Genomic DNA, 26740 nt, shown 5'->3' with positions numbered 1-26740 from the left:
TCTCCAATTATGAGAAAGGCTCTCCCAGTTTGGGCTCTATTTTCTATACTGCTCCAAACTGTCTTTTTAATTAACAAGAGTTTAAAATGAGGAGGAGGAGGAGGAGGTGGTGGTGGTATTACTCAGTGGAAGTAACAAGCAAAAAAAAGACATCCAAAGCTATACTATATAAAGTGATCACCACAGGGCTGTGAAGTATGGTAATAACAGAAATTTGTACAAATATGGTTACCATATAGAAACTATTGGAGTTACTACAATCCATCCTGCAAGATGGAACAATAATTGTTAGAATGTATTTAGGGGACCCTTCTACTTTTTATTGGGACCGTTTCTGGGTTGGGACTGGGAGGCCCTGATTGGAGTGGTTCTGGACCTACCTGGAGGGTAGATTTCAGAAGGTGGTGCTGGGGGACTGTTGCTCAGCTCCTTGACCTGTGGAATTCTGCAAGGTTCCATCTTATCCCCTCTGCTCTTTAACATCTACATGAAACCACTGGGTGAGATCATCAGGAGATTTGGGCTGGGTTGTCACCAATATTCAGGTGATGCTCAACTCTAACTCACTCTTCCAGCTGATCCCAGGGATGCTACAGAAACCTTTAACCAGGAGGCCATTTGGAATGGATGTGGGCTAATAAACTGAAGCTTAACCCAACAAGACAGAAGTGCTACTGATGAATGAAACATCTGACCTGAGAATTCAGGTGTCACCCATTCTGGATGTGGCTGTACTCCCATTGAAGAAACAGGTCTGTAGTTTGGGGATGTTCTTGGATCCAGACCTACTGCTGGATAAGCAGATGTGGCCATGAGAATCTTTTACCAGCTTCATCTGTTTCGTCTACTGTACCCTTTCCTGGGCAGAAAAGATCTGGCAACTGTGGTCATATCCTGGTTACATCTAGACTAGATAAGTGCAATGGGTTAGGCAGAATAGCACATTAGGTGCGGTGAAGGGCATGTGAGAGCCTACGTTGCAGAGTGCATGCACGGAGAGGAACAAAGTCACATGTGGAGCTTCTTACACAATGTGCTCTACATGGGGCTACCCATGAAAAGTATTCAGAAACTTCAACTAGTGCAGAATGCTGCAACCAGGATGTTGACTGGAGTGGGTCATAAGGGCCATATTACTCTAGTATTAATCCATCTATGCTAGCTCCCAATTTGTTTCTGGGCTCAATTCAAGTGCAGGTGTTGACCTTCAAAGCACTACATGTTTTGGGATCAACACACCTGAAGGATCACCTACTCCTTTGTGAATCTATGTGACCACTGTGGTTATCTTCAGATGCCCTTCTTTGGGAGATGTGGGATTACAGGTGCATCTCTTAACAATATATCTATGTGTTTTAAATAATTCACTCTGGTTTAAAAAATCTTGTAAATAAAAGTTATTTTTTAATTTTTTAACCCTGGCTGACTGGAAGTTGTTGGCTGAGGAAAAATAACACACAGCATTCTGGTCATGATCAACATGCCTAATTAGCTAAATGGTGGCAGCATATATGAGTTCCCTTCCCTCAAAGCCCTGGGCAGTAGCTAGGTGAGAGGTACTGACTAGAGATGGGAATGAATCGAAATACGAATAAAAGTTTGTCATGAACCGGGCTGTTTTTCGATTTGTGAAGTAGTGGTTCGTCGAAGGGCATTTCTGACGACCTGTGATGAACCGCTATGATTTTTAGCCTGGTTTGTTTGGTTCATTTTCTGGTTTGTCACTGCAGACAGCTTGGTGCTGATCAATCAGTTTCCTAGGCAACAGGGGAGGAAGATGGGCTTTCTGCAGACCTTCTGCTGCCCTGGAAGTGACGTTTTCACAAATCAAACGAACCAGTTTGTGAACTGGGCAATTTCATGCTGGTTTGTGAAACACTCTGAACCACGAACCAGAACAAACCACCATTTCCCCAGTTCTTGTCCATCTCTAGTACTGACTGTAGGGAATGGGCTGCCTATCTGGTGAAGTCCCTGGAAAGAGGGTACTCTGTGTGTATTTGGGTCAGGGCTCTCTGCCTGATAATTAGGGAGTAGGTGAGTAGCAAATAGTTACTGCCCTGAACTGCCTGTGAAACCCCAAACCTGTGCAGGGAGATTTATACTGTGTGGCACTGTATAAGGGGGACACAGATGGCTTCAGTAATGGTTGCAGTTAGGCCCAAGTTGTCTCACATGTAAGCACACTGAGTTCCTTCATAATAGGCTGGGATTAGTTCTTTGTGGGACCCGGTGGACCTTTCTAAGTTCCCATTACCACAGATAAATGTACCTATTTTTGGCTGCAAAATGTTGAAGGGTATAATCTTTTGAATTTTTTTTTAAAGTATCAGTGCTAGGGGCTTCAGGACAGGGCAGTGACTTTTACAAAAATAGACTGTATTGAATCTCTATTATCCTTCAGCAAGTGCCCTCTGCGTTTTATTTCTTTAAAATAAAAAATGGTCAGTCTGCTCAGACTTTTGGGCTCTAATAACTGATGAGACATAGAAGCGCTTTTCATTGTGTCAAACTGCAAATGTGTTTAGAAGAACAAACCCTTCAGTTTTCCTGTGGCATTTGAAAAACTTAGACTCATCCCTTCCGAGATCTTTTTGAATGCGAGTTTTCTGCTCACTTACCTTTTATTGCCTTTTCATTTGGGGAGTGCCTACAGACTAAGAGAGGTGGCATGGTAATTACTTTTATTCCATTGTTTGGCAAATCTGAATATTAATTACCACTGCTAACTACGAGAGCAGCACGTTGCCTCTTCATATTCTTCACTATCGCCACAGTGTATCCAAATACCCATGGAGATGCTGCATGATTCATTTCCTCCCCTCATTTGACTACCCAACACTGCAAATTACAAGTTAATAAAAAAGTAAAACAACACCAAGCTCTAATTCTGTTCCTTTGGAGGAATCATCATAGAAACGTTTTACGTTTGTGGTGGATATCATGCAGAAATAATCAACTGCCTTGACATTTTAGCATCTGATATTATGGCAAGAACAAATCCAGTACAATAGAAGAGCTTGTAGGCTCTGTCCCACTGGACTTTTCGCTGGTCACAAGTCAGTGTTCAAAGACAGATGGATGATTCATCTTGATATGGTGCCTCAAACATTTAAAAGTTCATTAATGTGAAAGACAGAGATGACGCATTGCTGAATTGACTGATACTATGAGTTTCCAGGGTGAAAAGCAACACAACGTAATGGCTAGCATTCTAACTTACGACCCAGCCAAGACAACTTGTGGGAAGAAATAAACAAAAGCTTTTAAGTCAAATTTTATTTAAAACGTATTTAAGCTGCCTTTCCACCCAACTTATGTTTTGTAAGATACAAAATTCCTACAGTGGTATGTTAAGTATAGTTTTTTCCTCCTCCAACTGTGTGTGACCTGGTTTTAGTTTTGAATGGTAATTCATGTTAAGATGCTCTTCTTGAATCCCCCCCCACCACTGCAAAGAGTGGGATCAGTCTTGAGGTTTTTTTTTTTAAGAGTGGGATAGAAATATTTAAAATGAATAAAGTGAGACCTGTGAAGGCAACTCTGTTTTTTCCTGAACTCTGCAGTGACAGCAGCAGAGGCCCACCATGTTACCTTAAAGGGATCCTTTAATTTATCTTGTTTATTTATTGCACTTAATTCTGTCTTTCTACAAAGGACCTTAATGAGATCCTCCCCACTCATTTTATCCTCAAAACAACTGTGTGAGGTAAATTAGGTCACTGACTCAAAGTCACAGTGAACTTCTCAGTGACACTGACTCAAGGTCACCCAGTGCCATTTTACAGCTCATTGGGATTTGAACTTAAGTTTCCAGTACTACATTACTCCTGACTCATAAAATAAATGTTAAATATTCTTGGGCAGAAAGTACACTGGAAGGACCCCTTAAATCTTGGGCAGACTGCTGGTGGGTCCTCTAAATGCTCTTGTGTGGGCAGTGGGTGTCTCCTTGCCATTCCTTTTCTTTTTACATCTTTAGAACTCATAATTGGTAGAACTTAAGGTTTTGTATCTGAAGTAAGTGAAGTAATATACATTACTATTTAAAAGGAGGCAGCATAAGACCATCAAGTCTAGACTCCACCTAAGTACACTACGAGATGCACATGGACTGAGCCACCTTCTCTTGCCACCCTGTAAATGCCACCCCTCCTCTCCATTGTCTCAGCAATGTTTGCCAATATAACAACTAGCCTGCTCTAAGAGTCAGCCAGGTGTTCTTTGAAATGAAATTGTCTTTAATTAATCAAGCCTGATTAGGCTTCTCTCCTCTGTATTCAATCTTTGCTGTTGTGTTGAGTCATTCCCTGGTACTTGTTTCCGCATGACGCATCTATTCTGTGTATCACTAAATTCTCTGTCTGCTTCTCTACAGGCCTAACTGGATGAGATGCTGGGAGAGCCACAACTGGGTATCTCCAGTTTTTTTTGAAAAGCATATTCTTGCTTCATGGGGCCCCAATTCCGTTTGGGGATACAGCATAAACAGAGAAGGAGTTTAATATTTCCTTCCTCTCACTGTTTTGCCCATCAAATCTGAACCTTTTGATAGGAAATCGATGTATCTTTTCATATGATCATAATCCAGCCCCGTACCCAAACTTTGCTCACAAGATGTATTGTCGAAGGCTTTCACGGCCGGAGAACGATGGTTGTTGGGGGTTTTCCGGGCTGTATTGCCGTGGTATTGGCATTGTAGTTCCTGACGTTTCGCCAGCAGCTGTGGCTGGCATCTTCAGAGGTGTAGCACCAAAAGACCTTTTGGTGCTACACCTCTGAAGATGCCAGCCACAGCTGCTGGCGAAACGTCAGGAACTACAATGCCAATACCACGGCAATACAGCCCGGAAAACCCCCAACAACCATTTTGCTCACAAGTATAGGAAGACTGTAAAATAAATGTATAATATAAGTTCTGCCAGCAGGATCAGTCTAGGTCTATAATATAATCCAGCATTGTTGTTATGATAATAATCTGTTGTTATAAACCACTGTTGATTACATTGATTCTTCTAGGAAACTACATGCAAAACATGGCATCAAAAGTCTTCCTCTGCTTCCCCCCCATCCACGCAACTAGTATTCAGAGGTAAACTACTCTGTAACTTGGAAATTCCACTAACCTATTATGGCTAGTAACCACTGATAAACTTATCCTCTGCTAATTTGACAAATTAGACAATCAGCCACAAGGAAAATGAGCAAATCTAAGGAGCCTTCTTCATTAATTGCTGATGAACTAGGGTTGCCAGCTCCAAGTTGGGAAATTCCTGGAAATCTGGGGTGTGAAACCTGGAGAAAGTGGGGTTTGGGGAGGGAAAGGACCTTGGCATGGCATAATTCCATAGAGTCCACCCCCCAAAGTATCCATTTTCTCCAGGTGAACTGATCTATGTGGCCTGGAGACCTGTTGTAATTCCGGGAGATCTCCAGCTACTACCTGGAGGCTGGCAACCCTATGATGAACCCGGTGAAAGATAAACAGCAGACCTAATATTTGACATGCTCCTGTTCCCTTTCTCTGTACGTGGTCTAGGGTGCACCAGACATCAAGGAAGAACGAGCAGGAGCTCTGAACAGTTACCACTGCACTGTGCAGGAAGTAGGACTTATTTGATCTCTTAAAAATTACAGTTTTTTTTCGAGATCCTATCTTTATTTTGGCTATGGGCCCTGTGTAATGATAGGCAAAGCCGTGTACATTTTTAATTTAAAAAAACAGCAATAGATCTGGAGATTAAAGGAGCTCCAGAGGATCAGAGCTTTCAAGATTAAGCAGCATGCAAAAAGTAGCTGCAGTGGCAGCCTTAGAGAAAAATAGATGCTTACCTGAACAATAAAGCTCATACGGAGGCAAACACAAGCCAGGCAGAATTCCCCTAAACTGGATCAGGGATGGGTTGCGGGGAGGGAGGGAAAGAGGCCTGCTGGCAAGCACAGTTGGGAAGTTCTTTGTGCAATCATGAAACAATAAAGAGAAAGCAATCTAGGTAAACAAATCTGCTAAAGAAATATTAAGAACAGGGATACAGAAACAAAATACATGCCTGTGCCAGCTGAAAAGATATGGGGGAAAACAGGCTTTTCCAGCAAGGACTAGGTTTACCGCTTCTCTCATAGGGGGGAGAAAATATACACACGCGCCCGCACACAGCCTATGCTCCATGCAGTAATTAATGTAAATGTACATGTGCCTAACGACTACCTATTGGTTATCAAGGTGTGTGTGTGGGGGGAAGAATAGTTAAACTGCAGAAAAATGAGGCAAATTTTAAACCTGCAGCTGAATGTACACAGCTGCCCACCTGCAGGTTGACTGCTTATCAGATGAACACCTGAATTGTGCACAATCGACACTGCAAACAGGTGCAACTTTAGTATTAGTAGCTACATAATGTCATGCTGGGTTGTTTTGTGCTGTTTTAAAACAGGTGTCTTATGTCCTGGGACAGTGCATTCTGCAAAGCTCCCCAAGCCAGAGAAGCAGCCCCAGCACGAAATAGCAACTGTTACAGATTGCGGTTTTCAGACGGCACACTTCACAAACTAGAGTCAATTTCACCACTTTTATATCTAGTACCAATGACTCCCTTCCAGCAAACTAGATTCAGTGGGCTCCAATCCACTGTGCACATATTACATTTTATCCCTTGGAAAATATACCAACACGTAACAGCGAGATGCTATGTTGTTGCTTTTACATTTGGGTAATTCCTTAGAACTAAATGAGAATCTGCTAAGCAATATCTGCAGCTTAACTCCGATGCAATATAGAAACAAATGGCAAATGATATAAAGTTGATTTGCCAAAGCATTTCAGGCTTGCTACACAAGTCCTAAATTTCTCTTTGTCCATATGGAATAATCCTATTCTGTTGGTGCGATATGGTATAATGAATACAGCATTGAGTTATATCTGAGTGAAAACTGATTTAAAAGCAGACCAGGGCCAAATTTGTGCATACCTCTTCAAACTCTTTTCAGCCCTTCTTCTTTTGGCATACATGTGAAGAAAAAAAACCCCAGAAAGATATTCTAAATGAGTTTGCACCATACTTAGGAATCGATTGATGGCCATGATTTAAAACTGCACTTCAATCTTCCCTGCGCTTGTACTTTTGCTCTTTAATTACTACATAAACATCATCCAATATAAGGCAATTTATAGTTATAGTATACATCAGATCAGTGGACTCATTGTGCCAAGGCCAAATTGCCAATCCATTTAAACCAGTTGATCAAATTATTTCAGTTCTCTTCCATGTATCGACAGTCAGTCCTGCAATACTAAAACAAGGATGACCCAGGTATTTTGGTGCCAGGGATGGCAATCCAAATGGAAACTCCCTTCCCAACATATGATAAAAATGCAACACCAAATTCAACAAGCAAATCCGCCACCTGTTAGTGGCACAAAAAATTTGATGCCTGAAGTTGTCAGTCTTTTTAAGATGTAGGCCTGTTACTATGGAAGGGGGACAAAAGCCACACTCGAACATTAGAAGTGTCTGCTCACCTATTATCTCTGAAAGTAGGCATTGCATTTTTTTGGCTTACCTAGTTCACAGTTCTTAGCACTCAATTAAGCCAAAACACACAATAGAAGGTGAGAAATATAAAATGTGGTATGTTTTCATGTTAGTGGACTTAACATAAATTACCACCCCCACCCCCGTATTTTTCTTCCCACTGTTGTTCAAGCTTGAATTCACACCATAATTAAGCAATACCTAATACTTGCAAGCTTCAGCAATCTAAAGATCATGCAATTATTTGCAGCAACCCAAGGGAACAGTGTGTGTGTGTGTGGGGGGGGGGGGAGAACAAATTTATTAGCATTTATTAGCTGGTAATATCCGTTCCAATTACGAGCCACACATTTTCACTTTCTTTGAAGAATTTTTAGAAAGTTATCATAATGTATTATGCTTATGTTCTAGATCCATTGCCAGTGTGCATTCACAGTGGGAACGAGCAAAATGGAGAATACTTGACAAGCAGATGCTGCCTAGAAGGTAGGGTAACCCTTACACTCCCGGCGGGAGGCATTCACCTTCTCTGTGTTCATTGCATGCGCATGCGCTCCTACACAATGACGTCCGTTCCAGTGACATCACTTCTGGGTGATGTCTTTGTGCAGGCACAGGAGCACACATGCACTTTGCAGCAGGCTGATTTGGACTTCAAATTGGCCAGCTGTGAAGTATGAGCGCGCTCTTGGGGCAGTGTGATGACATCACTTCAGGGAAGAGACATTGTCGCACTGCCCTGGGAGCGGGTCTGGGAGGCCCGATCCTGTGTCTTCCTCCCCCGCCCCCCACTGGCCAGGTGGCGGGGATCAGAGGGTGGAAGCGGGGATGGTAACCCTACTAGAAGGACCACTGGTTTAATCCAGCACTGCTACTTTTATGTTCATAAAAATGATGATGGTGATGCTATATTCTTTCTCTCTCCTTTGCATTCTTTCATTTTCTTTCATTTATACCATGCCTTTCCCCCAATGGGGACCTAAAGGAGCTCACATCGCTCTCCTCACCTCCGTTTTTTCCTCACAACAACTCCGTGAGTTCGATTAGACTAAGAGGGTGTGACTGGCCCAAGGACACCCAGTGAGCTTCCATGACAGAGAGAGGATTTGAACTTGGGTCTCCCAGATCCTAGTCTGACACTCTAACCACTATGCCATTCTGGCTCTTCACAATATTCTTACAAGGGATGAGTAATTCAGAGGATTATGCATTCTGCTAGGTAACATTTTGAAAATTACCATTAAACCCACAGATGATGAACTGTATTAAGGGAAATACGACCTATGCAATCAGTCTTTCTCCACAAAATAAGTTTCTCAAACTCTGTAACTGAGCTCCCCTTCAGAACTTACTCAGCTTTCTGTTTCCCCCTTCCCAGCAGGTGAGCATGGCTTTACACTGGGTTGTGTGCAGACAACTTTGCTACAAGAATCTGTGAAGCGGTATACTAATTCAAACATTGCCTTTATAACAGGAAGACGACTGACTCACTTACTTCCTCCTAACACCCAGAAACTATTCTGAGAAGAAACCAGCATCTCAAAGGAATTTGGGAAGGATAATGAGACAGCAGACCCCTTTACAAATCCGGTGTGGATCAGGGAGTATCCTCTGCCAGGAGGCATTCAGTCCACTCACCTCTTGCCTGATGGAGAAATGAACGCTCTTCCCATGTCTCAGGATCAAATTCCTTCCTCACCTTGGATGACCTCACTATCCAAGTGCCCCAAGCCTGCCTCCAAGGGTTCGTCCCATAAGATGCCATGAAGGAGCTTAGTATCATTTCAGTCCAATTGTAATTTATTACATACTGTTTTCTGTAGTGCCAAACTTCTGGAAATGCTCACTTCTAGTGGTGGCCTGAGGTAACATATTGTGCTATGATGCCAATATCTTTATGGTCAATGTGTCAGCAACACAGGAGCATCTGGGACTGCCCAGTAGCATTTTTAAAGGATTTAACTGCTGTTATGAAATGGTTATCCAGAAGACACAAAGCAGTGCAGTTGCCTTATTCTTCAAGCAGATTATTAGACTTGTTTTTCTTCATATATCAGGTACAATTCACATGAATCCTTTTCACTTGCTATTGTTATGGAAGAATTCTAGAAACATTTATAGGCTGAAAGGATTTAGGTACTGCAGGAATGTGTTTCTATAGCTTAAAATCTGTTCTTTTGATAAAGGAAATATGGATGCCCCCCCACCCCACAAGTAAGGTGGAGAGGAAAAGCTAGCAACTAACAAATCTTTCGGGTGACATTAGGTTTTATGTATCAAAGCAGGGAAAGTTAATCACTAAAAAATGGAACCACTTTCCAGCAGCCTTTCCATCTTCTGGACTGTTCACTGCGCTGGCTCATGAATATAAGGCAGCTCTCAGCAAGAAAATGGATGGCAGTACAACCCCAACATCTTCACACCAGACAAAAGGAGGGTGATTAATTACCTTTTCATTTCTCAAAAAAAGATAATACAAGAGAGGAATTGTAAATCTAGAGATGTTGATCTTTCCACTACATGGAGGGTGGAACTACATAACGGATGTAATTTTGTGACTATTCTCTTCTTTTAGCAAGTAAATTGGCTGTAAGTAGCCTGAGGTTCAACAAAGAACAACAAAGAACAGGGGGTGGGGGAGGATGACAACAGACTGTTTAATCCTTTCCTATCCAGCCATTTGTCTGCTCAAAATCATATGCCTCTCAGCTGCATTTCTTCTCAAGAGGCAAAAAATATGGAGATTGGTATTTTTTTACCTTTGAAGAAGGAAAGCAACAGTGGATGCTGACAACTGCAGGTGCCTACTTCATTCAACACCATACCAGCTTCTCAAAGGAAGGAAATTTCATTACAGCCTGAAGTTATATCAGGATAAATACAAGAGAAATCTGCTTTGTATGGAAGTCAGTCTTTAGTAGCTTGCTACCTATATAATTTCTAGGATCTCCTCAGCCTTCTAGTCAGAGGCCTGGCAGGAGAAAATGAGGTGGTACCATGAACTGTCACTTCAGATTGCAGGAGAGGGATAACACCCCCCCCCCAATTCCCCTAAGACAAATAATTCCTTGTAAATCAAAAACTAGAATAGCATGTGACAGGCTAGGCCACAACCTTTGTCTCTGATGTGTTAACTTTTTATTTGCAGGGACTTTTTTAAGATGAGGAAACACTGAAGATGTGACCCCCCCTCCCACTTTCAATCTGAATGGGTATTGCCCCTTTTGCCACCTCAGAATTCTACCACCTCTTTCTGTTGCACATGTAGACAGGGCCTCAGTAAACCTTTAAGACCATCTAACTGGCAGACTTCTGTGGAGATCCAGAACAAATCTCTACATCCTCTCCTCAAATCTCAAACTTCTCTGGAGGGCTTTTTGTCACTCCGTCTTATTACTGGCTGCCTACCTGTCTCTGGTGTTCTTCGTGTGCCCTCAACCTGTCCATCCCCAGTGCTTTATTTTTAGTTTTATTTTTATAAAAATACTCGAAGAGAATATTTCATGGTTATCACAAACCATTAAAAAGATATATAAGGTCTAATCCAATTGCTTTTAAGAGAACACTAGCCTGCTTAGTAGAACCATCTTGTACATCACAACTAGATCCATTGAGGAGGATGATTATGGAGCAACAGACCCCCCCCCCCATTTCTTCTTGCTTATTCCTAGAAAAAGTAGTAACATTTCCCTTGGTTTTGTATCATTTACTAGAGCTCAAGAAGCCGTGGGAGTCGTGAAGTGCTGGTGGTAGGAGTATATCAAATGTGTCTGTTATAAGTTTTAAATCCCCTAGATGTACTCCTACATGGGGTATGTGCTGTCTGTGGCAGTCTGCATTTGTTTAAATTATTCCAGTTATAATGTTTTCAGAAGTACCTATTAAAAGTGTCACTGTAGGCAAAATGGCAAAGCAGAGGGAAGCTGCAGGGTGCGCTGAAGCCAAGCTCAGTAAAATCCATGCTGGAAAATAGTGTACCCCATTGCTCTACCATCACCCAGCCCCCTGCACCCCCGCTTTGGCCTCTGGGACCTCTGGCAACCCTAGAAACATGTAGCGAAAACTGTTTGACTCCAGTTTCCAGCAGCTGTTGACAGCAGCAGATTTAGGAATAGAATGCAGAAGTCTTATCGCTCCACAGTTGGCTGAATAAATCTGAATGGGGTTAATGGATTAAGTACAGAACTAGAAATTAAACTAGCAGCTCTGAAAATCACAACTGTAGGATGTAACTGAAATGTTTATGAACTGAAAAATGTTCATAATCATAGAACTGAGAATAAGGTAAACTAGGCTTCATGTAACCTCAGGCTTGCATTTGCTGTGCAATACAACATAACTCTACATAATTGCTCCAAAATGTCTCAATAATATTCAGGGTTAATTCTTATGATCAGATATGTATTCCCACACCATATTATTAATATTTCTGCTTTTTCTGACCACATGAACTGGCTCTAAGCTTTCTGAGAGTTTTTTTGGGTTTGTTTTGCTGCTTGGTTAAAGAGTATAACTGCGTAGTCATTACAAGCAGGGTGAAAAAATAGATCTGGGCCTAACCTTTTACATTTCTCATGACACTTTTGCAAGACAGAAATATTATTATACCATAAACGTTAACTTGTTATATTACAATCCTGTTATAGTACCCAAGGAGGTTTCAAATAACAAGACTAGCACAAAACGGTCTTAGTTCATGTCAGTGAATCTCTGTAGCATGTCATATAAAAATAAACATATGTCGAAGCTCATTTAATAATTCTTTCTGTAAGAGAAACAAAATCTTTAGCTAGTATGCATGGGCAGTAGCCATCTTCCACCTAACTTGTGTAAATCCTTTTTCCAATCCCAACATTTGACCTGCAAGCATAATCATAAATATTTGGAACTGTTTCCCCTGGGAGATTCGTCTATCCTAGGGTTAGCAGGGGGACAAGGGGCGGGGGGGGGACAGCAAGGTTCTCACCTCCCACATTCCCCTGTCATGCTAGAAAACAACGTCATTTTCCAGTGCGACCTGTAACTCTCCTGTTGTGCCAGAAAATGATGTCATTTTCCAGCACAGTGAGGGAACGTACGCTTCCGCTCCCCGGGGCCTTTCTTCCTGCCAGCCAGGCAAACGGGGGCAGGGGAGTGGCAGGGGGGGACAGGGAGGCTGGCAAGCTTAATCTGTCCCCTTTTGTAGTCATCTTCCACCAGCAGGTGAAGATCTTTTTTGTTTCATTTGCAGCTCTCTAAGGAGAGTTACTCCAGTCTAAGTCCATCGATTTCAATGGGCTTAGACTGGAGCAACTCTGCTTAGGACTGCACGGTTCATGTTCCTCAGTATCGTATGCATTTTAATTCTGGTTTTAATTGCTTTACTGGTACGTTGTTCTTTCTGGTTGGTTTTAATGGTTTAAAAATGTGATTTTATTATATATGTTATATATGTTTTAATTTGTTAGCTGCCTTGGTGGTCCTTGTGGGGACAGAAAGGTGAGATATAAGTTTTATGAAACAAACAAATAATAAATAAATGTTTTTAAATAAAAATAATTTTAAAAAAATAATATGGAAAGAGCTTGCCAATTGTTCTCAATTGTAAAAATATATCAGGTTGGAGCATGGAGTTAGTTATGCTACTCTGATTATAAGAATGTAAACCACAAGATGATACAGTAGTTAATGTGGCAGTAAACAAACACATCTAACATTTTCAGTGCAATCCTGAGTGGAGCATATTGCAATCATTCTTAAAGTCAACGGGCTTAGACTGGAGTAATTCTGTTTAGGATTGCACTGTTTATGTAGCTTTTATCTTGACCAAAGGCCAAAGCCTGTGCTACCTTCCAAAGCTTATGCTATCATCCGAAGGCTAGAAAGCAGAGTACAACATCTGTGTTCCAAAAACCCAGTGATCATCTAACAAAATCTGATATTGAAAAAATCTGTCCTGTCTTAATGTACTTATGTCCTCTTCTAGGGGGGAAAAAGACCAAAATCCAGAAGCAATTCAGTGATTTTTTTTTTTTGCAATATAGAACATTCTTGAAATGGTTTAACTGTCAATGTGGCATATCTATTCCTTGTTATTCATTAGGGCTGCCAATTTTAATGTGTGCATCTGGTTGTTGTTTCTATGCAGACAGATTCGGATGGAGAATTAGGATAATAACAAATATATAATTCTTCCCATTAAAAAATTCCATTATTCAAATTCCACTGATTATGGCAAAGATTATTCTGCCCAGGCACATAAATCCCATTGAAATCCAACATTAAGCTGGGACTATATCTGGTAGATAGTTGAGGGCTCCCTAAACACACATGAAGCTGCCTTATACTGAGTCAGACCACTGGTCAATCAAGGCCAGTGTTTTCTACTCAGACTGGCAGCAGATCTCCAGGGTCTCAGGTGGAGGTCTTTCACATCAGCTGCTATCTGGTCCTTTTAACTGGAGATGCCAGAGATTGAACCTGGGACTTTCTGCATGTCACGCAGATGCTCTATCACTGGGCTACAGCCCCTCCCCTATTGCTGTCTGTAAGGGAGAAATGCTCCAGATGCCAATATAAATTCTGTAAGATGAGCACCAAATATCTCCCTCTCATCAGAGAAAATGAAAAGCACTTGTGTGCACTGAAGTGTATAGGGAGATCCTTGTCAATATGAGAGCACGTATGCCTGAGACTTTTGAGATGCATGGAAAGGAATAATCTGGTCGGGTATATTCATCAGGAAAAAGCGATGAAGTGAAAAACGTATTTTCTTTACATTAATTCTAGATTTACATGCGCACATGCACACACACACACACACTTTAGGTGGGTAGCCATTTTGGTCTGCAGTAGAACAGCAGGATGTGTCTGAAGAAGGGAGCTTTGACTTACACTGTCTAAGGTGTCACTGGACTCAAATCTTGCTACACACATACACAGCTGTGCATTGAGTTGCGCTATGCTAGCTGAAACTGATCTACTGAATTGACTATTAGATATTAGAAACGTGAAGCAAAAAAATAATTACTAGAAGATAAAGAGGTATCTTTTCCATACTGTCTCAGCATTCCCTGTGGAATAGCCTAAAAACAATCCCACAAAATTCCTGGTGAAGAATGGTTCAGAGGCACTAAGCTAAACCTTGAGAACTCATTAAACAAATAGCCCTGTGATGGTAATCTTTATTTTTTTAAAAAATAGATCTGGGTCATTATGGGTAGAAATCAGCATATATAAAGCCAAAAAACCTTTAAGGTTTTTTTTAAAAAAAAATAATAGAGCATGAAAATATCCCAAATTTGAAAGGAGGGTTGGAAGAGGTCAGAACGATCTATTAGAATTTCCATGAGTGCTTTCAGACAAATAGCAGAGCCCCTAAACCTCAGTGCCAAAAACATTTCAAGATTTGTATCTGTAGTACTATTTTTGCTTTAAAGAAGTAAGCCAAATAATGTCCTGCAGCAGGAACATATTTGTGTTTTCGGCAAAACTGATGAATGCCGAAGGAGATACAGAATGACATTTCTGTTACTCTGAGCAGTGATATGAAGGCTTACAATTTCCAAGGCAGAAAAAGATGCCTAGAGCCATATCCTGAGCTGCAGTATTCTGATACAGGTTTGTTCCCTCAACATCAAGCTCTTTGATGCTCTCTGTACTAACGATTTTCTGCAAACTCTGACTACAGAAACTGGTATGGCTCATTCTTAAACTGGTATGGCTCATTCTTAACAGTATGCCAGTTCCATGATTGTAAAGTATTTGAATGGAATAACATGTTAAAGCACACATCTGTGAACAAATATAGGGCCTTGTAATCAAATCCAGCCAGAGAATGAAGGGAATTAAAACAACAACAACATTCAATTTCTATACTGCCCTTCAGGACAACTTAATGCCCACTCAGAGCAGTTTACAAAGTATGTTATTTTTATCCCCACAACAAACACCCTGGGAAGTGGGTGGGGCTGAGAGAGCTCCAGAGAGCTGTGACTAGCCCAATGCAAACAAAATGGGACTAAAATACCCAAAATTTAATATTCCCGATAGTTAACTTGTTATAGTAGAAAGATCACCATTTTATGAATTTCTATCCAATTTATGCCATTCAGAAAAAAAATATGGTGTTTGGCCTGTGACCAAAGTACTAGCCTGTCTTAGTTTGGGAAGACACCCTTAGAGTCAAGCTTCACATTACACAGAAATTAACACATCAAAAAAGCTTTGATCTAATATTTAAAGGGCATTAATTTTATTAGAGGAGCACCAACGATACTTTAATCACCAACGTGTTCGACACATTTGACACTTATACGAATGGCTGGCATGAGAAAAAATAGCAGGAAGCAAGGCAGAGGGGAAAACTTTGGCAGTTTCCTGATGTGCTGTTGTCATTCTCTGAGCACCCAGCGGCATCAGTGCATCTCTGGGGGTTCATTGGGGATTCTCAGGTATTTGCCCCTAACCCAGCAAATTTGCCCCTAACCCCAGGATCTGGGAACCCTAAAAATATGCCCGGTCTTTACCTCCTGTACTCCCTCACCAAAATATACTTCTGTGGGACAGGGGGCCCTGGGAAACCAAGTGAGATATGGTGTGGAGGGCCACAGCAAGGAGAATGAGGAAGAATCTTCCCTTCACATTTTGAATCAGCTATCACTAGGGTTGGCGGTCCCCCAGTGGGGGCGGGGGATCCCCCACTGCCAGCCTTCTCCCCCTGCAACCACTTATCTGGCCGGCATGGGAAAAGGTGTGGGAATGGGCCTCCCGGAGCATGCTACCAGAGCGGCACAACTGCGCAGGCCCCAGGAGTGCTACCGGGCTTCGAGCTGGCAACTCCCGGGCTCTGTGAGATGACATCACTCCCGGAAGTGATGTCAGTGCACCATGTTATGAGCATGTGCATGCTTTGTGCATGCACAAAGACATCAAAAATGTAAGTTCTGGGCCCCCCTCTCGCCAGGAGGGTAAGGAGACCTGGCAACCCTAGCTATCGCTCAGGGACTGAGTGGGGCTGTAGGGAGAAGGCAGAAGGAAGAAAGATCTATTCTGTGAATCTCTTCCATTCACGGTTCCCTGGATCCAATCCAAAGAAATTAAAACTTATAATAGTTCATTCTATTTTAAAAACCGGTTTCTATAAATATGACTGCTTCACTGCATATCTCTTTTTGGCTTTTATTGTAGAACACCAGGGAAGGACTAGACTTTTAAAAGTATAAATAGAAATTAACAGAGAAATAAAGCAAAGGTACCAATGATTATTAAAAACAAGTCAGTTGCAGCCATCCATCTCTTCCAATCTGGATATATTTGCAGTGGCATTCTTGATTTCATGAAATATTCCACATTTGACTTCAGTCAAACAATAGAAGGCAACCTCTCAACTGAGTGTAACCTAAGAGATCTTTTTCTCACTTGAAAAGTCACTTTGGGAAAGGCTGACTGGGTAGAGAAGTGGCAGAGGAGGGTAAGGGTGTGTGCTTAACTTGACTGCCAATTCCTTGGTCCAAATTACACTCCCCCGAGGCTTCTCCCCATGACATGTTCATATATTAAGCCATGCTGGTGAGCTATATAGAGCACCAAAACGCTGGTCCAAGAAAGGATTAAGTGCTCTTTCCCAGTCTTTGCTCCCGAGCAGCTTTTCATAGCTCTTTATTTATGAATGCAGCAAAATGACTTAAGAATGTAGCTAAACTATTATGTTCCATGTATACTAGCTGTACCCATAAGGGAGGGATTTTAACTCTGGACAGACTAGTCTCCATTTATTGCATACTACAAGCTTCAGAACTGAGATATTATAAAATGTTTCTTTTTTGGTAATGTACTGTTTACTTCAACGTGTGTTGTGGGTATTTTTTTTACTTCTGTCAGTGTGCTGCAGTATCAGGTATAATCTGCCATATTACTTAAGAACACTGAAACAGTAATAGACCCGAAGGGCTACTTTAAAGATGTCAGACGGTTCAAGCAAACCCAGTGAGGCTTTTTCGTCTTCTTTGAAACACACTCCCCACCCCCACCCTGCTGTATCATAATTTACTTTTGCAATTCCCTTTGATTTCAAAGGTGTCTTCCCAGGGAGGAGGCCTGTTATACTGCTGTGGTATTTATTTTATTTGTTCATTTATAGTCCATCTTTCTCACTGAGACCCAAGGCAGATGACACAGTGCAGATGAAACACAATATAATCAACAGCAAGGACATTCACTGAACAAATACAATAATGAACAACAGTTAGGACGTTCAGTGAACAGACATAATAGGGTATGGTAGCAGAAAATTTGGCCTCAATCAGTAGGTAGGGTGTACAGCACAGTACTTTGTCTCAGATCTAAGCTACAGGAGATGAATTACACGAGGACTCTCATGTGAAGGGAGTAGCACTGTTAGAAGGGAAGCTGAGTTTTAAAAGAGATCAGAAGGTTTTGTCAATTTCCCCTCTCTACAGAGCCAGCAAAGATTGCTCCTCAGAGGGTTTGCTAATTTCCTCTTTGCCTCCAGAAGGCTCTGTCAGTTTCATTTCCCATTCTAGGAGGCAAAGAGGAAATAAACCCTGAGGAGCAAGCTTTGCTGGCTCTGTAGAGAGGAGAAATTGACAGAGCCTTCCGATCTCTATCAAACTCAGCTTCCCGGCTAACATTGCGACTTCCTTCATGTGAGCATCCTTGAGTAATTCGTCTCTTGTAGTGGAGTTCTCAGAGGTATCTGTCATGCACATTTAGAGAGTACAGCATTCCATTTTGGTGGAGGGAGAGGCACACAGAGGGTATTTAGCACCACTGAGAGAGCCAAGTGAGAGAACCAGTGTAGTGTGATGACAACCAAGGTGATGAGCAAAGTCCATGCAGTGTGGACAGTGGTTCTCATTTTAGAACTCTTGGCAAACGGAGCTCTGCTGGGAGTGGAAACGCCGACCCTGCCGGGGCCCCACAGCATCTCTGTGGCCTGCATGGCATCTTTGCTGTTTGACATCACTGCACATATTTCAGTTTAGCATCTGCTCAGGTGGTAATTCAACAGGGAGCATGGCCAGCACAGTTTTTGCTACTCTACTCAGTCACCAGTTCTAGCCCAGCTCATGGAGCATCCTGACTCGGGCAGTGCTCTGTCCTGAAAATCTGGCCTGTGCCTTGAATATGGGGCCCGTGTGGTTATATCCCCCTGCAAAACGTCCATAGGGAAAGGATGCTTGGTGCCACTTCTGCATCAGCAGCTGGCTGCCACAGCTGCAGCAGCCTTTAGGATTGTGTTGCTGAAGTTTGAACATCTCAAGAATGTCAAAGACATGCGTTTGATAGTTATGCTAATTACAAAGCTGCGTTAGTTAATTGTTTTACTGTGAGAGAATGAAATTAATTTTTGAGATATTTGACTTTAACTTAGAATGCCTGAGTATTTCAGGGCTAGGGGGCAAACAACCCTCGCTGATATCTTTACTAACAAATCACATCATCACAAAGGTAAACTGATGCCCAACTAGTGACTTCATGGAGTATTTTACAGTATTTTGATTGTATCAAAATAACAGACAGTATCTTCCCAGCATTTCATTGCTATGCTTACTTTTCCCATCACATTTTTATCCTAACATTCCTTTAAGGTGCTCAAGACAGTGTGCCCTGCTTGATTTCTTTCCGTTCAATGAGCCAGTAAGGTAGATTAGGATGACTGATCCAAGGTCACCCACTGAGCTTTATGGCAAGATTTGAACCTGTGTCGCCCCAAATTCTAGTCCAACACTCTTAACCACTGCAGCACACTGGCTCTTTCACCTTACACCTACTCTGTTGCTGAGCTGTACGAAGATCTGCTTTGGGTGTTCGGGGTTGAGGCAAAAACATGGTTCAAACCTAACCTCTTCTTTATTTACTCTTCCTGTTCATGGACTGAATCCTGATATCAACAATCCTGATATTAAAGACTACTTTGGACTGATCTCCACTTGAACCCAGATCCGTTTGAGGTCTTCATACAGTCTGAACTGTTTGCCAATATTAAATGGGCCAGGAGGAGTCTGTGGTGTGCACATCCCCCCAGTTTCCAATAAATATCCATCTTAAGCAAGGTCTCAGCTGGTAAGTTCTCGAGTCAACCCAAGGGATTTAATTAGCAGATCCATCACAAGCGTTATAAATAATGACTAGTTTGTAGATGCCGCAGACATCTCGCACCAACATTAACAGGCCACTTCTGCTGGAAAATCCCCTTCAGGATTGGATATTGCAATTGACAAATTGCTTCAACTACGGCCACATTATCCCTAGGCTCTGGCAATCAGGTTTTATGAAGGACTAACACACATCAGTAGCACGGCCATATATCAGACAAGCAGCTAATTTCATCAAGGCAGCCATAAATAACTGTCCACTCTCTGGCTGGCTTCATGGCACTTTCACATAAAGATTGCTTACATGAAGCCCTTAACAACAACAGCAAAGCAACCTATTAGCACACGTGTATTTAAAAGTTATTTATTTAGCATCAAAAGTGGTCTCTAGAGGAACTGAAGTGAATGTGGATTATACAGTCTAATTTAGCAAAAGAGCAGAAATGGGACAAGATAGGACAAGGGGAACCTGTGTTACTGTAAAAGCGATGTAATTGCTTTTTATGATGCTCTTGGGCTATATCTATACTGTTGGCTTTGTTTGGGTTGTTTCAATATTGGCTCTCTGCCAACTTGCTACTTGTCTGCAGCCTCTGCTACACAACAAAGACAGAACACTTGATTTGACCTACAGAAAAACCTAACTGGGTTTGGCAGTACCTAACCTACCTTAAACATCCTGTATCTCCTACTTAAGTTAATCAACAGAGACTTCTTAGCTATAATCTTACATATGCAAAAATCCATATACATAGTTGCTTTGCTATTAAGGTCTTCCATTTACAGAATCTAAGAACATTTTCTGTGGATGATTTTTTTCATTCAACTTTTAGCAGATGGCACCTATTATTTAATTTTTTTTAGCTTAGTCCTCCCTCCCAAAATGTATGGCCCACCACTGTGTCCCTAAGCAAGCTCTTAAATAACTTGTAATATATAATTTGAAATATTTATATCCCATTTTCTAAAAGCAATTTACCTTAATATTTTATATGTTAATGGGAATCTACTGTAATTTTTCCCAATGTTATACATTATCTGCTGTAGGCTCCTGGGATGGGGCTGGCCAACCAACCTAAACAATAAATAAATATCAAGGCAAAATATGCAGCACCTAGTAAGCGGAGGCACCCCATACTTGGCCAATATACCTGCTGTCCATGACTAGCTATTTTTACAGTTTATTTGCAAAAGACAAGCAAAAGAATTGTTTTGAAATGATTTAAGTCACAACTGACATGCAAAGCAAAAAGTTAACTACTACCCAATTTCCCTTGCTTTATTGAAATAAAAACCAGAAAAAGTAATCCCTCCATTTTGAAGCAAAATTTCAAAGCTAATAAATGTATAGATTTTGTTGCTGTGAGTGGATAAAAGCATAAAGTTAAAAAAAACCCATAATAATGCATCCAAAGAATGAACAGAGGAAAATGATATTCTGAGATGATATGTATAATGTTTTTCAGTTGTTTAATACATATTTACTGGTTAAACAGGGCAAAACATCTATTTTTAAAAAATATAAAAGGGCTAATTTTTGCTTTGCTATGGACTTCCATTGACAGGATCTAGCAACATTTTCTTTAGACGAGAGCCAGTTTGGTGTAGCGGTTAAGAGCGGTGGGACTCTAATCCGGAGAACTGGGTTTGATAACCCGCTCCTCCACTTGAAGCCAGCTGGGTGACCTTGGGTCAGTCACAGCTTCTAGGAACTCTCTCAGCCCCACCCACCCCACAAGGTGATTGTTGTGGGGATAATAATAACATACTTTGTAAACTGCTCTGAGTGGGTGTTAAGTTGTCCTGAAGGGCGGTATATAAAACAAATGTTGTTGTTGTTATTACTAATTTTAACACTGATTCTATACAGGGCGGTGGAATGGAGTTCCGGCACCTCTTGAAATGGTCACATGGCCGGTGGCCCCACCCCCTGATCTCCAGACAGAGGGGAGTTTAGATTGCCCTGTGCACCAGCAGCACAGAGGGCAATCTAAACTCCCCTGTCTGGAGATCCGGGGGCAGGGCCACCGGCCATGTGACCATTTTAGCTGAGGGCGATTTAAACTTTAAAAAACTTCCTCCTTGTTCCAGCTGACCCAAAGTGACGTCATTGTGCGGGCCTGAGTTCCACCACCTCTTTTCCCAGAAAAAAAGCCCTGATTCTATAGCAGTAGAAAAGAACAAGTGTCCAGTAGCACCTGTAAGACTAACAAAATTTTTGCTCCATCTTGATCTATCTCCATTTTGATTCTATAGTTATGTTCAGCTGGATGGTATACAGAACAACTTACGCAAAGATTATTGGGCTTGTGTTAGCAAGGCTGGTGGTAAAGTACACAAGTTGTCTATAGGATTTCATCTACAAGAGTCTTAGATCATTGCCAATCTTCCCTGAATGTAACTGTTAGCAATCTTCCCTGAATGACAGTTAGGAGCAGCCTGCAACACCAATGCTGTTCCCAGAGGTCATGACATTAGAGTCAGTACACCTTATTTCAAACACTTGGTTTTGCTAAGACAGCAGCTCACAGGACTGGACTACTAGCCTATTTCTTATCTTATCTGTCCTTTATAGGTTTCAGAATGAGCACATCAGCACATGATTCTTACTTATACTATTAGACCACTGAGTCATCTAACTCAACTCTGATTGGCAGTGGTTCTCCAGGGTGCCAGGAAGACGAAAGTTTTCCCAACACTTGCTACATAAGATCTAGAACTAGAAATGCCAAAGACCAATTGTTGGACTTTCTGTGCACAGAGCATGCACTCTACTATGAGCCACAGCCCTTTACAATGTTGGACTTACAATGGAACGCAAAAGTGACTCTGCAACACAGCTGGACAAAAGACTGGACACTGAACGCCTTTCATTACAAAGCTACTTAATGGAGCCATTTTATGATGTGCTTTGATCTAACACATGTGAATAGCATTTTACATTGTGAGAACTGTCAAGTAGTTCTTCATTAGGCAGCAAATCACAAATTAAGGCTATCATATATATATATATATATATTCTTGATATAAAAGCTATCATATATGACTGGATAAAAGCAGTTATAGTTGTAAATATTTTTGCTTCTAACATCTACATAAATATTTTAGTTTTGAGGCGCATTTGCAACTATTAATTTACCATCTTTTTGATCTCGTGAGCAGATGTAGCAGAATGTCATTTCATGCATGAACTTCAGGGAACAGTTTAATATTAAGTAACAGAATCTGTACCGTAAAAAATATCTTTTCTTTATTTTCATCCCAGGAATTTTAATTACACATATACACACAAACAACACCCACAATGTTGAAGAAGGGTGCCACTTCGTCACTTGTTCAGTTTTTCATCTCTTATTCAGCGTGTGAGAACTCATATATAAGTATAACCACCCAGAGCAGAAGGTAGAGTTGGTAAGTGTAGATAATGATAATAAGTTCTAAGAGTGTTTGCTGTCTTTGATAAATGTAAAGACTCTACAAAACAAGTTCCTAAGCAACTGTAGGCCCCATAAACCATGGTCCAAGTAAGGGATGGTCCACTTTTGTAGCCAAATAATCTATCATGTCTAACTGTAGGATGTAGATTCTCTGCCAGAGGCTGCACAAGTGTCTGACATCTGAATGAAGATCTAATTTGCAGGTGCCACCCTGCACATGGGCAAAATCAACAGCTGCCCGTACACATGCATTCTCTGTGGTGGCTATGGAACAACTTATTTGAGGAGGCCTCCACTCTCCTGGCTTTCCGCAAACAATGCACAATTGAATTATTCAAGAAGGCTTTTTAACTGAGATATGAAGGCTGTACGGTAGGGAGGTAGTCTCAAAGAGATGCTTCACTAAAGAGATAGGGACCCTAGACTTCACCACTATGTACTATCTGTTGCCTTATGCCCTATCTATTCCTTTAAGTGTGATCCTACTGGGTAGTTCTATGTTGTTTAATGTCAGTCTTAGAATTGCTTATGCTCTGTTTCAGCATTTCTTCAACTCTGTATTGGATTTTTGCTAATGTAGTATCTTTGTAATTTTGCATTTATATACCCTATGGCATTGTTTATTGAAATGTCCTTGATATTGACTGTACTAATCTCATACTATGTAATCCACCTTGAGTCTCTGGAGGAAAGATAGACTATAAATGAAACAAACAAACAAACAAACAAACAAACAAACAAACAAACAAACAAACAAACAAACAAAGTATCGGCTCTTACTCCTCCCATTTTAGTTTAATTAAATGGCCATTCTGTCATTTGTTAATGAGCAAGTCTTCAACACAGTTTTGTCAACAAAAGCAAGCTGGACATAGCCCCTCATATTTGCTGATAAAAAGGTTATTTTCCCTGTGCTACCACATTCCAAATGTTCTTGGGAGGGAGGGAGGGAGGGAGGGAGGGAGAGATGAATTTACTGACCTACACGACTGACATTTAATCTTGCTTGTTTTCGTCTCCAGTTATTTTAGCCACAATCTTGTAGTGGCTTCATAAATACCCAGGGGACTGGATCCAGCCAGGCTGTCATCAGCTTCCAAGATTGCAGCCAGTAAAATTTAGTCATTCTAAATTTGGGTTCAGTCTCAGTCTTTCGCAGTTAAATGGACTTAACCAGGTCAACAAAAACGTTATGGAGCCAATGCAGTATTTATCAGAGCAGGATCTGAGAAACCCATGTTTAAATCTTGACTCGGCTCTAAAATTAACTTGATAATCTCGTGCCAGTCATTTGCTCTCATCCTAACAACTTCACAAGGTTGTTGTGAGGATACAATAGGGGGAGGGGAACCATGTATACCACAATGAACGTTTTGGAGGACGGATGAGATAAAAATATATAGATACACATTGTTTTTGCCCAAGACGATTGATGATCCAGAAAAATAGTATAATGTGAGGCATACCAACAATTTCACACTTGACTGTAACATCAAGTGGCAACTTGCATGTGTGAGCGAACTTTCACTCCCTGGCAATTTTCAAAGAAGACAATGAAATTCAACTGGCAGAGAATAAATTGGAGAAAAATTAAGAATTGAAACTGTAAACTTAAGAATTGGGTCCCACATACCTTAGTGGTTGACTGTGAGATCTGCGAGCCAGAAAGCACTCAGTAAAATCTCATCTCAACTATCCATAATGTCGGACATGGGCCTAAGGAAAACCCACAGACTGTACCAAAGAACTCAGGAAGTTGTATCTCTATTCTAAACAAATTAGTAGACAAGTCTAACCTGGTGTGTTTATTGATTTCAATGCTACCAAGAACTGGGCCCCACTATAGGATATATACACAGTAGACGTTTCAGAATGTCAGATGCCTCAGAGATTTAATTCCAGACTAGATTTCTGGCTGGCACTTAAGAGAACTCCAGCTGTTTGTGATTATAAATGTTAAGCACTTGAGAGGAAGCCAGAGGATACGGTTCTGTTGCCATCCTGCTGATGCATACTTCCACCTGAAATGGTTATAATTTGCTCTACTTTAAAACTACCCTCTTTTCCCCACTTCCCCAAGAGCCCTCCTACTAGGATACCACGTAGGAACTGGAAACGGTTCGACCTTCTCATTAAAATGAAAGGAGATGACAAAGCGCCGAAGTCTGTCATGACTGGAGAAAACGGTACCCTTCGAATTGTCACGCAACTTGAATGGCTGGAGGATTCTGAACTGTGAACATCTGCTGCAATTATTTTTTTTAAAGAGTACACATTTTGCACAGCAGTAGTAATCAGGCCTTGCTTCAGAACAGGTAGCACCATTACTTCTCTTGTACCAAACAAGAGACTTGATTAGAATGCTAAGGCAGTGTCTTTTTCTCGTTATGGGCATAAATACAGGACTTTTGTTGCAATGTGTGGTGTTCTAAGGATATATATTTTTTTAAAAATTGCACCACACAAAAGACTTTTTATTCTAGGCGTGCTTATGCAGCTCTTTACTCGGGCATGATTGCTTGCTTTAACATTAAAATCCCCAAACATTTTATCTGAGACACATTACATTTCATTTCCTTTGTGCAGCAAGCATGTATTTTCTAAAAAAGAGGTGGAATGGTGGTGTTGGTTTTTTCCTTCATGCATCTATAATTTCCTTCCAATTACCTTTTCACTGAAAGGACTATCCATTTATCAAAACGCCTAATATTGAATAGACACCCAATCAACCCACCCTGCTCAGGATTTTAAAACGTACCTTTCTCACTTTTTTCCTTCTCAAGAGGGTATATACAGAAAAGCTTTTGCAAGTGTTTGCCACTGCACTGGCTTGTGTCCTGCACTTTGCATTATACAAAACTGAATTACAGACCTTGATTATGTTATATATATATATATATAGGCCAGATGAATTGTTTTAAAGGACAATTAGAGAAACAGATGTTACAGGCTTAATGGCTGGAAGACAGAGGGCTCCAGCCATGTGTGTCAAGATAAACAGGAGAGCGACTGTAGTATAAGGTCTACATTTATGTAGCTGAAGGGAAAACAACCCTTATACAGATGGACAGCTATTCCTCTTCAGAATGTTGTTTTAGAGAGACATGTACACTGTTGCGAGTTTGGAATCTGGTTATTATGAATGGGGCCTATTACATTAGCTTGGTCTACAGCAGCACGCCTGGGAGGAGGCAGAGCTTTAATAAAAGTGGCAATGTTTTTAATTATTGCAGATATCTGCTCAATTGGACTGAGTTGTTCAGCAATGGCTCTGTCCATCCAGGTGTGCAGCAGGAGACTTTCCCCCTGCCCAGCTTAACGGAGTCGATATGTGTCCGTGCATGTGAAGAAAGAATAGTTTAGGTCCTGGTTGAGAGACAGAGAGGACACTACCGGGAGCAGCACCTCGGGGATACAGATCCCTGGGTGTAGTGGACCTGCTACCCTGAGGGAATATATCTGTGCCTCCATGGCTGATCTACCTGTAAAATAAAGAAAATATTACCAAAACGCCATTGCTCCAGCGTTCTCTCATGCAAAAGGCATCTGCTCTGGTAAGAACTGCCCTCAGAACTTCTCACCACTCAAAGAAGCAGGGAGGGTACTTGTGACCATTCTGAGCAGAACGGAGCGCAAAGTACACCTGGATATTTACAGTTTCAAAGATATCTTG

General features: G+C 41.3%; 1 protein-coding gene across 2 annotated transcripts in view; it reads right to left on the bottom strand.

Moving 5' to 3' along the window:
* Window positions 1-26740, bottom strand: part of PPM1L (protein phosphatase, Mg2+/Mn2+ dependent 1L) — a 217863-nt gene that overhangs the window by 30373 nt on the left and 160750 nt on the right. The gene's annotated exons all lie outside the window — the stretch shown is intronic.

This window comes from Eublepharis macularius, chromosome 6 (assembly GCF_028583425.1).
Source record: "Eublepharis macularius isolate TG4126 chromosome 6, MPM_Emac_v1.0, whole genome shotgun sequence".
NCBI classification, from domain to species: domain Eukaryota; kingdom Metazoa; phylum Chordata; class Lepidosauria; order Squamata; family Eublepharidae; genus Eublepharis; species Eublepharis macularius.
Note: the sequence above shows the minus strand (reverse complement) of the source record. Positions and strands in the feature narration are given on the sequence as shown.